The sequence below is a fragment of the Brachyistius frenatus genome, unplaced genomic scaffold (assembly GCF_029030835.1).
Source record: "Brachyistius frenatus isolate BFR_SWC_R1_liver_20210118 unplaced genomic scaffold, ASM2903083v1 Contig_80, whole genome shotgun sequence".
NCBI classification, from domain to species: domain Eukaryota; kingdom Metazoa; phylum Chordata; class Actinopteri; family Embiotocidae; genus Brachyistius; species Brachyistius frenatus.
The window spans coordinates 1,339,521-1,355,790 of NW_027210679.1; the positions used below are offsets into that span (position 1 = coordinate 1,339,521).

The following is a 16,270-nucleotide window of genomic DNA, read 5'->3' on the forward strand; positions in this document are numbered from 1 at the left end:
TCATCTGCCTCACTGTCGCCTCCTTCACACTTTGTTTGCTACTTCACCAAACGTGTGACGTCCTGACACCTTGCTGAGTGCTTACGCAGGGGCCGCTGTCCGGGAGGAACGTTAAGTGCACCAATAACACCGATCCGACATGTCCTCGAACACGGAGACGAGTGGAAAACCGCTCACACAGGTGGCACGTACACACACTCGCACGCGGCACACGCCTCCATACGCACACGCCGGCTCTCCGCGGAGATGCGCGCGCTTGTCTTTCCACTTACTTTTCTTCACTTCAGTGCGAGCTGTGAATTGGAAAGTGGGAACGTGGCTCGCTAGAGGCCCCGGCGTCCTCTGAGATAGTTTTCTTTGGGAATAATGTGAGTTTGGTGCAGCGCTGCGCTTCATAACAGGACTTTGTGGTCAATTTGGATGTCGTTCAAAAAAACGGAAAGAGAAAAGCTGAGAAAAATACTTCCTCTCGTTTAAAATATGTTAAATATTACACAAAGCAAAGTCAAATGGGCTTCGATTCAGACTAATGCACTGAAAGTGGCCTCGTCATTGTTTCCTTATAATGAAGAATCACCTGAAAGGTCTATTAGAGCTCATGTGAATTGGGTTTTCTATTAATGGCACTGAAATCTCATGATTGAGTAGGGACTTGTTAGTGTGACAGATAGCAGAGAAAAAGCTTTGAATTTATTTGTGCCTCTCCACTCCAACGGTATCCTGTGTTTCTGCAAAGAGCCTAAAGTGTCTCCTCCATGATAATTATACTTTTTCACACATCTTGTTTTTGGATTTTTAAATACGACAAATTAGAAATCCTTTGTCAGCATCCTCTTTAATGTGTTGAGCAACACAAATGCATTGTGGGAGAAACAAAGCTTCTTTAGTGAAAAAAAAATTCCAATAAACATGACAAAAATACACACAAACAAGCTATTGTGAGATAACTGCCGTTCAGACGAAAATTGGCTTTTAGCAATTTAAAAACCTAATATTTTGTCATGGTGATTGTTTAAAGTAAAATTGCGATCCGAACCGGGCTGTAAACAAACCGTCTTCACTTTGCAGACTCGGTGTTGAAGTGACAGCCGTGTGAAATGATCAGTGCCCGCAGCTGTTTGTGTGTGTGATTAATGAAACGGCCTTATCATCTCGGTTGCAGGACGGAGCAGGAGGGGTCTGGTCAGTGCCGTCTGATAGGGAAACTATCTCGCGCTTCTGACAGCAGTCGCGTTATTTGTTCACTCATGACAGCAGAGACAGAGGAGAGAGATTGCTTTTAAGAGTCCTCACATATTACAAAGCCGTCACTGGCAAGAGCGCGCTGACAGCTTTTTTTTCCCCCTCCGTGGGAGTGTGGGACGCTCGGAGAGGCAGAAGGTGCCGAGATACCAGTTGTCGGAGAGGTTAAATGTGGACACTTTCCCACCATATGACGATGCCGATCCCCGAGGCCGTCCTCGTGCAGCAGGTCCCGCGGCCTCTGAGACGGACAATGTGCCGTGACTCCACCTGGTGTTAATACCCACTCCGGATGATTGGATTATAATCTCGCAAATCTCCCACAGCATCTCGAATTCGGGCATGAAACCCGCATAAGATATGATCGTCATGTCAGAGACACGTGTGGCTGATTTAATTGGATGCGTTTTGATCCCATACCTGGCATCGTGCTGTAGAGGCCACCGTTACGTGGACCTCTGCTGTTTGATTTGACAGCAGTAAATCAATCAAAAATCAAAATTACATTCACGTAGCTATGTTAACTTCCAGTCCCGGGCCTCATACTGAGTTTTTGTGCTGCTTGCATTTCTCTGACTGTCATAGTTTCGTATTAGCTTCAATTTTTGATGTTTTTTTTTTTATTTTCCGGAGAAGCAGGGATTTAAAAAAACAACAACCTTATGACAAAATGTATGCTATTATTTGCATTTGCAACAATTGAGTGAAATATTTGCAGATACTTTCCCAATAAGGAGAATATGAAAAAAAATATGCAGATTATGTGCCGATTATAACAACATATATGGAGTGGTTATAGCCAAGTATAATGATTAATTTTGCTTGTAAATTATTGATATACTGACTTACTGCAAGATACAAAAAAAGTATTCATTAGAACTGCCCTCCATATTGTGATATAGTGGACCTAAATATCACATCACATCCTGAGCTAGAGACCACTATAAAAACCTAAAATTATACTTCCAAATGTAACTGGCTGTATTTCCATGACTTATGTTCATGTGCAAAAGTGCCCTTTTTAGAAACCTATATTTAACCAGAATATGTCCAATTCAACATTTCCGTGCTTTATTTCTTCCATAATGTCACACCAGAGTGTCCACAGCTGTCTTCTGTCTGCTATTTCTTCGACAGATATTTTATTATATATGAAAATACAGATATTGCAGGTTTTTTTTGCAAATGTTTTGCCTGATATCAACCCCCAGTTTGTCTGTAACACTTTATATATATATATATATACAAACAGCTCGTCTCCAAAATTGAAGGTTAACTTTGACTTTTCTTTAAATGTTTTACCCAGTTTCACTATTAAAGATTTTGTGCATGCCGTTTGTTTACACATAGCAAAATATGTTTGTTTTTTTAGCTCTAATAAAGTCCTGTTTTTCTTCAACAGCCAGACTTTTAATTGACTACCCAGCAAGTCGGCCAAATTAAATGTTTTTAAATTATTTCTTTGGCTACTTGGGGACAATGGAAACAAGCTGTGATCACAATGTTGACAAGTCCTGAGCTTTTAAGCTGATATGACAACATTGTTAGCGAAACAGTTTCCTTTAAACAGATCCAGCTGTTGCGGAGCAGCGCAGTCAACACTGCGTAGTGCTTCTGGCCACCTGATGATTGAAAATCTAATGTTGAGCTCTGATTTTGATCTGCGCAAACTCCTGAGGGAAATACCCAGCTATTTAGCTCCTCAATGTTCCTCCATGTTCATCAGCTAGTCGCTAATTGTGCTGTTTGATGCTGAGCAGGAAGTGTGTACACCATGAGCTGAAAAGAAACACACACACACACACACATTTCCCTGCATGGAAGGACATTTTTTTTTATTTTGGGAAATCTTGACGTTTACTAATCGATCGACCACCATTAGTGCTTATTTTTAGTGCGGTTGTTACATCTCCTTGGTATATATCAGTTTGCAGTGCCGCCTCGTCCGGTTGTCTCACCGTTGTATCAGTCAACATCGTGACCTTTCTGGTATTATTAGCTGTAAGGTCAGACCGTGTCGGATAGTGGCCGTCAATGGCAGGCCAAGACAGTCCCAGATTGTCTGCAGGCTCGAGAGTCTGACAGGAAGAGCCGAGCAGACAGCGAGAGGAGGACGGGGCATCGCTGACTCCTACACAGACACACCAAGGATAACATGCTACATTAACTCTGTCCATTAGTGCCTGTCTCTCGTAGACAGGAAGTGACTGATCGACACAGATGTGTGGGATTTATTTATATCGTAGCCTGTTTAGCGGCTTTGGTTGCTAGTTGCTTGTCAGGCATCATTTAAAATGATGTCATGGGAGGCAGTGACAGACAGGGATAAAGCAGACGGGGAGTGTGTGCATGTGATTAACATGTGAATGTGTCTTTGGATGTGATTGTGAGTGAGCCAGGCGTGTTTTGAACACTAAAAAGGGAAACAAAGGCTCAGAAACTTGTTGGTTCAGAGCTCCGTTTCGACTGTTTTTCCTGCAGTAATTATCTGCAGAGTGCAAAGCCACGATTGCATTGACAAAAGAGAGAATACAGACAAAAGGCACAAAGAGGAGCGATTCAGCCGGATCAGCCCAAAAAAAAATAAAAGGGAAAAATAATTGAATGAAATAGTTTCTAATATAACTTCATCGATAACACTTTGCAATAAGCAGGAGAAAACAAACAAAAAACCTGAACAGCACAAGTATGTGTCACATTACATTAAAGCTTTAGGCTGTATGTGGATGGGCGAGTGCAAGAGACACTGCCCTTCTGAAGCTTCGAGTTTGGCATTTCAGCCGTCGCCATCTTGGTATTTTGGAGCCAGAAGTGACCGGATTTGGACGAGCTCGTGAGGATTATGGAATTATTTTCAAATGGACCGCAAGAACACTGATCAGAAGGAGTAAATCTAGCTAGTGACACTACAGTGACTTGAGGGAAAATGCTTTTTTTCACAAAAGAAGTTCAATTAGAGTCTTTGGAGCCAGAAACTTATTAAAACCAACCCCTAGTAGCCCTCAGTGCCATTGCACTTTACAGCACTTTCACATTGACCTCACTTTTCAGAGCTGAAAGGTACGGCTACTTTTATATGCGGTCAGAAATGGACGTCTGAGATTAGAGTAACCGGCTGTCTGTAAGAGTCAGGAAAGTTGACGTTTCAACAACCCAGCTGAAGTCGATATCTGAAATACTCGTTTGCTTGCCAAACAAACTTTATCCAATGGAAGCGAATTCGGAGTGACTTTCGAAGGCAACGTTGCGTTGTTGAAGGGTTTTTTTTCTACCTTTTGAGAAAAAGGGAATAACACAGCTCTTTTTTTCTCCGTTTCTCTGGGCCTGTAGCACCATTTTCAGAAATATTTGCTCTCGCTACTGCATGGACAACCCAGGACAACGATACATCGAAGTTAGACCGGAAGAGAGTTTGTTTCCAATTTCCAACCAACAGTCAAGGTTTTTTTTTTTTTTAATGCATGACCATGATTGATCTTCACCAGTGACAGCCAACCTTTTTAAGGAAGTCGTTTATTTATTTCAAAGTTCTACTAAACTATTAACATTCATGACAGGAACTATGTAAAATAGCTAAATATATAGACACAAGTCTGCAGTTTAATAGACTAAAGCTTAAAATCCCCATTGAAATTCAACAATCCCCAACCGATCGTGAATGCATCATGAGTGTTTCTGGGGACTTCATGGTCTTTCAGTGAGCTGTTCACATAGAAGTAACAACTGAACTGTATATCATAGTTGACAACAGTCTGAGTCAGAGGAGCTTTAATGAAAAAGGCCTTCTGACGTCATCAGTGAGAAGGGTGACTCAGCACACTCCGGTCCTATTTAAAAGATTATTTAAAGATTATTTTGTTCTTTCACTGACCAGATGAGACACGGTGTGTTTCACAATAGGTCACGAAGCCAGCCACTATGCCAGGATTTGAAGTTAAAGCAAACAAGACATTCACTAAAAACCGTCCAGACGTATTTTGCAACCTAGAAACAGAGTGAAAACAAATCTTAAAGGGCATTCGGAGAGGAAAGACGAAATCTGCAGCTGCGACCACTAAATATGTCTAAATGTATTTCCAAACTGTGCCAATGATGTCATATTACGCTTGTGCTCAGCTGAAACCTCACATCTAAGATGTTGTACCGGTTTTGTTTCTCCCCTTTTAAGCCACTATCCTCCATGTCGACAGCTTGCTTTAATAAATTTGAGCATGTACATGTGTATTCCTGAGGATTACTGGTGTCCGTGAATGTGGATTGTATAACGGGGTCATTTGTATTTCTAGAATGGCCTATGTTTTGTCAATACTGAACTTTAATGCCATCTACTGGATTTTAAGATGTACGGCATTTAGTAGTGTCCTATCGCGAAATGTTGATGAAAGTGGGAATAAATTCATGGATCCGCTCTGTGATTCGGATCCGCACCAAAATTTAACTGGTTCTTCCTTGAGCCAACCTACACCCTTCCACCAATTTTCATGAAAATCAGACTAGTTAGTGTCCTCGAAATCCTGCTGATGAACGAACAAACCGCACCAAAAACAAAACCTTAATGGCGAAGGTATTGATTTCAAGGTCTTTTTTTTTGTTGTTGTCATTGTTTCTGCTTGATTGCTGCTGCTAAGTGATAGCGTTAAATGTCCTATCAGTATTCGGGTCAGATCCCTGGGGCGTCTCTGAGTGATGGCTGGCCCACAGACGCTGGCTAACTTTGGCTGCGTGAGTGTGTGAATGTGTGAATGTGTGAGTGTGTGAATGTGTGAGTGTGTGAGTGTGCGAGTGTGTGTAATGCTTCCCAGTTGCTCTGCTCCAGTTCAGGAACTGGAGATGTGAAAGGCCTGGAGTTTATCCTGGGTACACACACACACACACACACACACACACACACACACACACGCACACACGCACACAAAACACAGCAGGGCCAATAGACAGACCCAGATCACATCAGACCCGACACTGCCTCCCACTGACCCACATACACGCTTACATCAGTCACTTTATTAATCGAGTGATGTTCGGTGAAATGAGCACGGTGTTTTAAAATGCAAAAGATGTACCATATGCACCAAGGAAGGATGGATAGATGTGTGTGTTGTGTTTTTTTAAACTCACCATCTGGCGAGTTTTTGAAAACTGACCCGCGATTCCACTTTCTATGAGTAAGGATGGAAGGCATTATAAACTTTCTTAAAGTTTAAGACTTTCGAGGAACACCAAACCCCAGAACAAAGGTTTGTTTTTATTTGCGCTGCCTTTTCAACAAACATTTTAATTGTATTTCCCTCATTTCCACTTAATATTCTATGCATTTTCGCGAATAAACCATAACATGCCATTTCAAACACCTCGGTGAAACAGAACAAGACATATGCCTGCAAGTATTTATTTCCTTGATACATCTGTCATCAGCTGACACACATGCCGAGATGTTTTTTTGTTTTTTATGACCTGAATCTCCACAGGATACGTTGCAAAGGGAATCACAGGCTGTTCTGCTTCTTTTCCCATCCTCCTCTCTCTCCGTGTTCATCGTGACACACTGAAAACTTTGTGACAGGAGACAGAACCTGTGAAAATATAACAAGCTTTTGATAATATTGCTGTTATTTCCCTCCCCCTCACCGGGTCTCTCTATCTCTGTCTTTCTCTCGGTCTCTCGTCTCTCTCCGATTCCTATACTGACAACCGAGATGCAATATTCTGACAACTTTACTTTAGTTTTGTGCGCCGACTCGGTATTTAATACCAGAGGAGATATGTGTCGTGAGGAATCAAACAGATAACGTCTGCAGCCTGAGTTTATTGACAGACCAGTCTTTCTATTTTTCTTTCCTTGTCTGCTGATGCCTGTTAAAATGTATTTCTTCGTAAATTAAAATGTGAGCAAACCTTGTTTTTCTGATTTTTGTACGCAGGGTCAGTGGAGCTTCCTGGGAATGGTTACCTGTTGAAGATACTGTATGAAAAAAAAAGTCCAATATTGGCTTTAGTCCTATCCAGTTACATTTAGTCTTACATAGCTGGACCTACCAGAATGGGCTGGCTACACGTCATTCTGATGGAGCAACCCGATATCACGGCAAAGCGTGAAAGAGACGCATGATTTTGAATTGTGATTTCAGCTACTTCAATGCTCCTATACAGTTTCATACATTTGATGTGAGTACCCTAAAGTGCAGCAACATTTATCCTGCACTTGAAGATGTGTGCCAAATTATATGTAATAAAATTTGATCACAGCCTTCGGTGGCCAACTCTTTTGATCCTCTAAAAGCTGCAGGTCTACTGTGGCTGAGAGGTGTGTGTGTGTGTGTGTGTGTGTGTGTGTGTGTGTGTGTGTGTGTGTGTGTGTGTGTGTGTGTGTGTGTGTGTGTGTGTGTGTGTGTGTGTGTGTGGGGCACATAGGGCCTGAATTACACAGCACTTTTCATACATTTTGGTGCAGTTCAAAGGGTTTAACAGATGATTGACCAGCGAACAATAAAACAGACAGTTGTAGCCCAGAAAAATATGAGAAGAGATTAAAAAAACAAAAAAAACAATGGAGATAATATAGAAACGTTGAAGATAGATCAATCTGGCTCGCTGCTGATGTCTGCTGAATGTTTTTTTTAAGTGTTGTTGTGTGAATGTGGCAATATATGACTTTTCCCTACAAATTTAATCCTATACTTCGAGTCTGTTCGTCGTTATCGTGGTCTCTTTATCGACCAAAGTGAGAGAGGCGCCTCTCACACACACACACACACACACACACACACACATTTTTACCAGTCAAACTTTAATGAATGCTTCAGCCATGAATGTGCATAAAGCAGGGAGTAAGTAATACATACTGAACTCTAAGAAACATGGGATTCATTATTTTTCAGCGCCGCTCAAGAGTAGTCAATCCTCCTGTTCTCTGCTGAATAAAGGTGCGCGCACTTTAATCTACACAGCCAAACAATCTGATCTGACTGATGCGAAACAATATTTGGATGCTGTGAGAAAAATAAATAAACTGAAGACAGTATATCATGTTAATTAGTCTCCAGCGGCTTCCACTTCTAAGGCGATAAACAAATGATGGCTGATATAGTCAGCGCCAGGGGAAGGTGTTGGCGCACAGTGTACTAAGTTTGTTTGACAGGACTAAATGCAGGTGACCTGTGGTTTTGCCTTTCCCCATACAGACCCGTCAGGATCATTTGAAGCCCGGCTCTGGTTCTGCTTGCTGGAGGCACCTTGTCAAAGACTCAAAACGCTGCATTCTGCTCCTGTTCCCGAAGTAAGTATCGTGCCAAATTATAAGAGGCAATAAATGAATAGGTTTGTTTGCTTTAATCAGGCTTTGGCTTGTACAGTGAAAAGAGCAGGGAGAGCTTGTTATATGAGACAAACACTCAGTTTGCTAAATAGATCTGATTAAAACTGATTTCGAGGTTTCACATCTACCTGATTGAAGCAAATTGAACTGGTGCAGGTTTTTCTTCCCTTCAGACTCGCATCTATCAGCGCAGAAGAAAATGGAAAGAGGCTTTTATTTTGTATCCAATAATGAAACTAAGATATTCACACAGGTGCCTCTCCCAAGATACAATAGAAAATGCATAGTTTCCTGCCAAATGTCAAGACCCCTTTCACCCCTTAGAAATGTGTTCATCACCTACGTCAGACCGAAAGGTGTGCAGAAAATAGAGGAACGTATTCCTGGACCACATCTGTTTTTTGTTTTGTTTTAGAGTACATGGTGTGATTATGACACATATACTTTAACTTTTAATTGACTGCAACTTAAGAGCCTCAGTTTATATCTCCCTCAGCTCCCAGTGGCATCTCTTAAAGTGCAAACAAAATACACCAGCAACAATTAGCACTCCACAAATGTAAGCCGACACCGTTCAAAGCCATTCATTTTTTTAATTACTTATCATGAATGAGAGTCTGTCAGCTCATCGGAGGCAAAGATTAACACGAATATACGTAAATCCACTCTGACTGCTCTCAGCTCTCTCCTATAGAGACGCTGTCGTTCTCCTGTTTCCATTTACATCGTAGAAGTGGCCACTCAACGATTTGATAGCATTATACTCAAAGTCATAACTGTTTACATCAAGAAACGGATACACAGAAAATTAATTTTCACACCCTCAAAAAACAATTAGGAGTCATTACGGATGAGCATAAAGGCACAAACTAAGAGGATGAGAGCAGAGCGGGCTGAAAAATTCACCAATGATATCATTTCTACAAATTCAGCAACAGCCTTTTTCTGCTGATTCTCTCACTCTGTATCCATAAATATGTGTTTTTAAGAGGAATTTTTAAACCTCATATCCTCCGGCAGGCCGTGACAAAGCTACAAGAGCTCAATCGCGCTCTTGGCACATTTGTTTTTTCGTCACGTCACTTTCTTGAGCTGTTGCCATTATCTTGACAGGAACACAGTTTACTTGGGAGGGAGAAAATCGGCTTTCTCAGCACACACATTTGTTGTGTTACTGTCGCAATCTCATCATTTATTTATCAGGACATATACTTATTTAAAAATGACTTATAATCAACTGTTTCAAAGAAACTGAGAGAGAGTTTGTTTCTCTTTATGGCTTTTATTGCACTATCCTTCCAGGGGCTCATTATATATCGAGACAGGTGTGTGCGTGTGCGCGAGTCTGTGCTCACGCAAACACGTTTGAGTTCCCGCTGGTAAACGTCGGCCATGTCTGGCAGAGAAAAATGAATCATCTGGAGAGCCATCTGTCCGTCTGTCGGACAAGCAAATGTTTTCTTGCCTGTATAAAATACCAAAAATAATCTAACGACTTCATTCTGGGCCGAGCGAGGTTAGACCCTGCCGTTGTGCGTCAATGGTTGTTGGGTTTTTTTTTTACTTCCTTTTTCAATAAGAAAACCAATTTTTTTTTTTTTTCATGTTGGTGTGAAACTAACAGGAGGGAAGATTAAAGTGACTTGGCATTCACGTCTTTCCTTTCGTTCTCCTTTAGCCCGATGTACTTTCGGCTGCATGAGGATTTAATCAGCAAGTGTTTTGTCCACTAACAGCGTTTTTCTCATTAATCTCCGAGACAATAAACTATAATTAAACAGCAAGTGTGTCAATAGAACAGTTCAACATTTTGGTGAAGTACTCACTTCCTTGCCAAGAGTAAGAAATGCTATTCTCATATCTGCGAAATATGATGCTGCAGTCAGCAGTTGGTTAAATAATAAGAGAGTGTGTGTGTGTGTGTGTGTGTGTGTGTGTGTGTGTGTGTGTGTGTGTGTGTGTGTGTGTGTGTGTGTGTGTGTGTGTGTGTGTGTGTGTGTGTGTGTGTGTGTGTGTGTGTGTGTGTGTGTGTGTGTGTGTGTGTGTGTGTGTGTGTGTGTGTGTGTGTGTGTGCTGGCCTCTTTCTTAGGGATGCTGGTTGATGGTAGCGATGTAAATAATGAATGACGTTGCAGATTCAAGTCGTTAAGGACGCACACATTTAGATTTTGGTGTGACGACCGATCCAGATGAACCAGCTCCGTTTCAGTTTTTATCAGCTGCTGTGGATCAGAAAGCGCGTGATTAGTAAAGATTAAAATCTTACGTCTTTAAATTCGGTCACTGCAAGTTTAAAACTTGTTTAATATTTAATATGGAGGATCTCAACCAACCTCAGCTTGCATGTAGCCGGTGTAAAACTGCTGGTTGTCGCCCACATTGGTTGACCTTTGGTTGGCTGTTGGTTGGCTGTTGGTTGGGGTCATGTACTGCCAGAAGTTTAAGTTCTTACTGACCGGTCCTTCATTGTGTTGTGTATTTAATAGATTTAAGATATAAAATCCTTTCTGACTGTTAAAGACTAAAAACAACGTTTGTTTGTCCTTTCTTTTTAGGTCGAAGCTGGACTTGAGGTGCGAGTGATGACGTCACCGTTCAAAGGCACATGAGCGGTAAGTGAATGCATCACTGCAAATACATTAAGCACATTCAGCATTTTTAAGTCTGTTGCTGTTTCAAACTAGTTCATGATCAGAACAGAAGCTGCACAAAAACTTTTTAAGAGGGTTAGTAGTTCGCTTATCGTGTTTGATTTTTGTGGTTATCGTGGTGTTAAAATATACATTCCTATTCAGTTTGATTATGATTATGTTCATTGTTTTGAATGAGTGAAGTACTGCATTCGGCTTCGTTTAAATGTAAGTGGTCACATTGTGTAACAATTTGCGGCAATCTCTGTCGAAATGAATTAAAGCAGACGATAACTTTTCCCTCACCTCAACTACAAAATGCACTGTCGGTGAAGATCTTGCCAATTTCCTTTTTCTTATATATAGTAAGAGGACAAATCTCCCCGCAGGGATCGGTACTCTGCTTACTCCGAATATTCTTTCCCCATCCTCAAACTCTGTCAGACATGCTGCTCGGATGAAAGCAGAGTGGAGAGGCAAAGATATAAAAGGTGCTCACGCAGAGAGAACAAAGTACAACGTGCTGCATTTCCTCTGTCATCGCTCCCTAGTTTATTACAACGCAGATTATGTCAGTGACAGGAAGTCACAAGGTACGAGAGGAGGATAATCAGAGGGCGCTGCGCATCACCGAGCAAGCCAACGTATTTTTACTGGCACATTGCTGACGTGTTTTGTCAGTGGTGTCAAACATGCCGTGTGTTTGAGAGGAGAAAGATCACGACGCAGACAGAAAGTGGTTCATGTCTGCCATCAATTGTTTCTGTTTTCCATCCGTGTGGTTTAAAGCTCCCCGTGGCCTCTAAATGGTTGGCGGCTATCAGGACTAAAGGCTGAGTCACGGTGAGGCAGAGCAGAGAAGGAGCCAGATTCTGAATCACAGGAATCCGATTCCACGTCGTACGCATGACACTTACAGGCACCGAGGCGTTTTTCCCGACCCAATTCCACTGTGTGAATATATGGGTCTGGCGACTCTCTATAGGGAATCGTTTGCAGTCGTTCCATCCTACTGGGCATAGACCGCGGCTTAATTTTAACCAATCAGCTCGTTAACATTGTTTCTAATGGGCAAGGTGCTGAGCATTTATTGGGCGATAAACTTTTGTAAACTAATCAACTCCTTTACGTCATAAAAAGTTATAGTCATAGATCTGCCATGCTTTGTGCCTGGATTATTCTCATGACTGTATCTTATGAAGTCTTATCTATAGTCTGTTTATGTTCCCACGTATGCAGCTTTTTATAGTGTCTAAGACGGGCAGTTCAAAGTATTTCATTATATGGTTCAGAACAACAGTGGTGATAGCTACATGCTAAATTAGTGCTAACAGCTTAAAAACACTGACCTGTGAATGTGTTTTCAGGAGAAAGTAGTCGGAGGCGTTTCTGTTGTCGCATGTTGGAGCTCGACATACATTGCGTGCGTTCTTGACGTCCTAAATTTCAAACACTGCAGCGAGTGGCATGCGTATGTTTGTTTATTCACTCAATCTCACATCTTTGAGGCACATTGAGCACATTTTTTTTTGTTGTTCTTGCAAATACTTGCAGTGTCAGAAGGAGGTTAGTTTGACTCGCTGGATGTAGAATTTTGCATTAAACCTGCCTTCGGCCGATTATTTAAATCTCTGCATTACCATTTTCTAAATCCCCGTTGCACTGGGAAACAACAACAACAACAACAACCTCTGAGCCAGCAACCTACACACAACGCAACATGGCAGTCCTGCTTGGTTCTGTTCTGTGTTTTGCAGGAATTCATCCATTTCAGTACCAGGGCTCACCTGCCCGTGTACCCATGACGATCGTGATTGGTTTAGAGGAAACATGCCGCTCTACGGGAGAATGATGTATGGTTGCCACCGGGCCGCCCTCCAGCGCTGGCACCGCTCAACGGGAGGGGATTTGTTGGCCACGGAGCTGGACCGATCCATTCAGTTTACCAACTTAGAGCAGTGAATCGTACAAATAGAGATGATGGCAAACGCTCTGCTTGAAGGTTGAGAAAAATAATCGTGCGCCCCTGATTCCACTGTGACGAAGATGGTTTCCCGACACTGTTACGGTCTGACAGGTGAGACCTGGTAGCCGCGTTGTTTGTGGAACAACACAATCCCTCTCAGCAGTCACATCCTGACAAATCTGGGTCTGTTTAACCAAAAGCTGGAGAATCAGTGTTAGGGATCCTGCGTCGCCCTCTTTGAAGAGGGCCGGGGGCTGCTGTGATTTTAATTAATCTGCCGGTGAGAAATGTCTGAAAAACGTCCGAAGCTCGGTTAACAGGCGGACTGGCGGGCTGACAGGCAGGCAGATGTTCAAACAGAGTGTGTGTTCTTCTTTTGTGAGGAAAAGGGGGGCGGCTGCTGCGTTTGGCTGCTTTCAAAACAGACGCGGTGTGATGGAGATTAGGCGCAAGCTGTGCAACCGGTGTTTAGTGGGTCGAGCCGGCAGGCGGACGGACAGAGGGGGTGGGGGGGACAGATTTTGCACATCAAAGGCGAGGAGACAGAGGAGGATGAGAGCGAACATAAGGCGTGGCGACTTCGACTCCGCTGCGTACGTCATGACATCAGGAGCTATGAAAGAGAGAGCACTTCTCTGTTCAGGTGTTTAGGATTCAGGAGCTGCGGTGAGGACGGATTATCGAGCGGGAGTGGTGGGAGCCTCTTTATCACCAAATTAAGAGTCTGTCTTTATCTCGGTTTAAACACCTTGTTGGTCATTCATCCTGACCTCTCATGAAGTTTGATGTGTGTGAACAGACTTAAATGAGGACGCGACAATGTTATCTCACACTAAAGGCTGGTTTACACACCAGGAAAAGTGGGTTACTATCCCAAGCGTTCAGATTTCAAGAACACCTGAAGGGTCCAAGCTGTCTGTATGTAAATTGGTTTATTTTAATTTACTTAGTGACGAACTTGTTTGGCAAATATGGACATCTGAATTACATCAGCAACAGTTGGGAGATATGAGGATGGAAATTTTAAGAAAACTGAGATTTTTTCACCTGTAGAAATGTGGCTGTTTTGTTTATGAAGGTGGAAGACTGCTCTTAATAGGAAAGCGTCACCATCGCTTGCTGTTTAACACTTCAACACTCAGCCGTCCAAATATCGGCCCAATACAAATTCAGCTGCTGTATTTTGATTGACACCGGCTCCACTTAAACTTAATTTTAAAGTACAAAGCTTCACAATTCAAACCATTTGAAGATGCCAATACTGCAGCAGCAGCAAAAGTTCCTTACTTTATTGATTTTCTGTCATCTGTTTTCACTGTAAGAGCTCAGGACACAAAATACTTCCAAGCGTTCTTTGTAAGAAGAACATCAAAGAAAAGTGGTGAATGTGCCTTAAACTGTTTGTCTTTACCTGATAATGACATCCTGTGTGACTTTTGTCTCTCAGAGTCGCAGGCTGTGGTTATTGCACTTCAAACTCTTTGAAGGAGGAAATTGGAGTGATTTGGGATACTTTAAATTGACTTTCACACAGCAGACTGTTGTTTGCAACTACTTTCCTCTCAGCAGTTAACAGTCAAAGTTGGTTTCAGCTCCACACTGGTAATCGTGTTTGGCCATTGAAATCAACTTGCTGCAGTGGCTCTCAACTGGACCCTAATTCTTCTTTTGTCATTAAGTCCCCACCAAAATCATTGAAACTTTTGACCCACTCAAAAATAATTTAACAGAAAAATAGCACAGTAACACATAATGCCCTCATGCATTGTTAAAACCACGAACTAAACAAACCAAGGCTGAAAGCCCAATAAAATAGAGACCAATATTCTTTTCAAACCAGTTTAAATTGGTGATGCTCATCAAGTTTTAAGAACCTACATTGAACTGTATGAAAGATTCCATAAAAAGTCAGTTATCTTGAGTTTAATAAAAAGTCTGATTTATTTAATCCTGAACCTGTTAACAAATGCTGAAACGAGAGTTAACTGTTGGTGTGACGATGTCAGTTTTGGTCGTCATTACCATGACAACACTGGCAGAAAACGGCTACTGTATGTGTGCGACGTAATGGAAATGTATGCCTTTTCAAAACAAAAGGACAGCATCAGAAATTCTATCAATTTCAAAATAAAAGTTTAACTTTATTCTCTTTCCCTAAACTTCCCCCCCCCCCCCACATACACTCAAAATGTCCGTGCGATTTGTAATGAAACGACAGAATCCCTCAGGACATACGGTCTGAACGGACGACGCATCACGGGTCCTCAGAGCGACATTACCGCCAGCAAGAAAGTGAGCGCTTGACAGTCAGCTGACTGCTGGTATCGCTGCCGGTAGAACTGACTCACCGACTGACTGAATTGGGGGGACATTATTTTCCTTTTGGTTGGATTATATATATATATATCTTTGATATTTTTGTTTTTTCCTTGGAAACCTTTTTTTTTTCTCTCTTGGGATGACTCATTTGGCAAGAGCTGAGCATCTCCTGTGGTTTTTCATTATTGTTAGTAGACTGAAAGTCGTCTAGTTTGTGTTGTTTTTTTGTTGTTGTTTTTTTTTATTGAAAAGTATTTCGGGTTGTGATGTGTTAAATTTAGTTAAACGTTTGTGGTTTTCTTTGTCAAAAAAAAAACCTTCCTGTTAAGGTTGTGTGCGAATAATTTGATTTATTGTTCATGCCTCCTTTGTGTTGGCTTAGTTTCAGTTCATTTAGATTGATTATTGTCAGGGTTCTCCATGGCTGGCAACCCAAAATTTGAGAACCACTGTTGTGATCAGTGCATCGTTACACCGTGACGACAAAGGTAGTGAATACTTTCGACCAGAGAGGGCAGCGAAACGTATGCTTCTCCACCTGTTGTCAGGTTTAACAAACAATTTTTTATTGTGCCTAATATATTCATCATAGCAGTTGCTGATCTTATAATTTTTCCTTTCTGTAACAGCCATATTGAACAGCAATGTTGAAGGCACTAACAACCTTTGATTTTACAGGTATATTCGTTCAAAACTAATATTCCTTCTTAATGTTTAATTATTTTCCATTTAAAAGAAAATATGCCTGTACAATGGATGACAAATATCCCAGCAATAAATTACACATAAATAATGCAT

The 16,270-nt window shown here is 41.7% G+C and overlaps 1 long non-coding RNA gene across 2 annotated transcripts in view; it reads left to right on the forward strand.

Moving 5' to 3' along the window:
• LOC138627071 (uncharacterized) overlaps positions 1 to 16,270 on the forward strand; it is a 54,334-nt gene that overhangs the window by 16,622 nt on the left and 21,442 nt on the right. Inside the window, exons 1-2 of one of the 2 annotated variants that reach the window (XR_011311352.1) lie at positions 8,469 to 8,518; positions 11,113 to 11,169. This is a non-coding gene — a long non-coding RNA (uncharacterized lncRNA). Of the gene's footprint in view, positions 1 to 8,468; positions 8,519 to 11,112; positions 11,170 to 16,270 lie in introns of those variants that run through there. The other variant, XR_011311353.1, reaches the window with a different exon arrangement.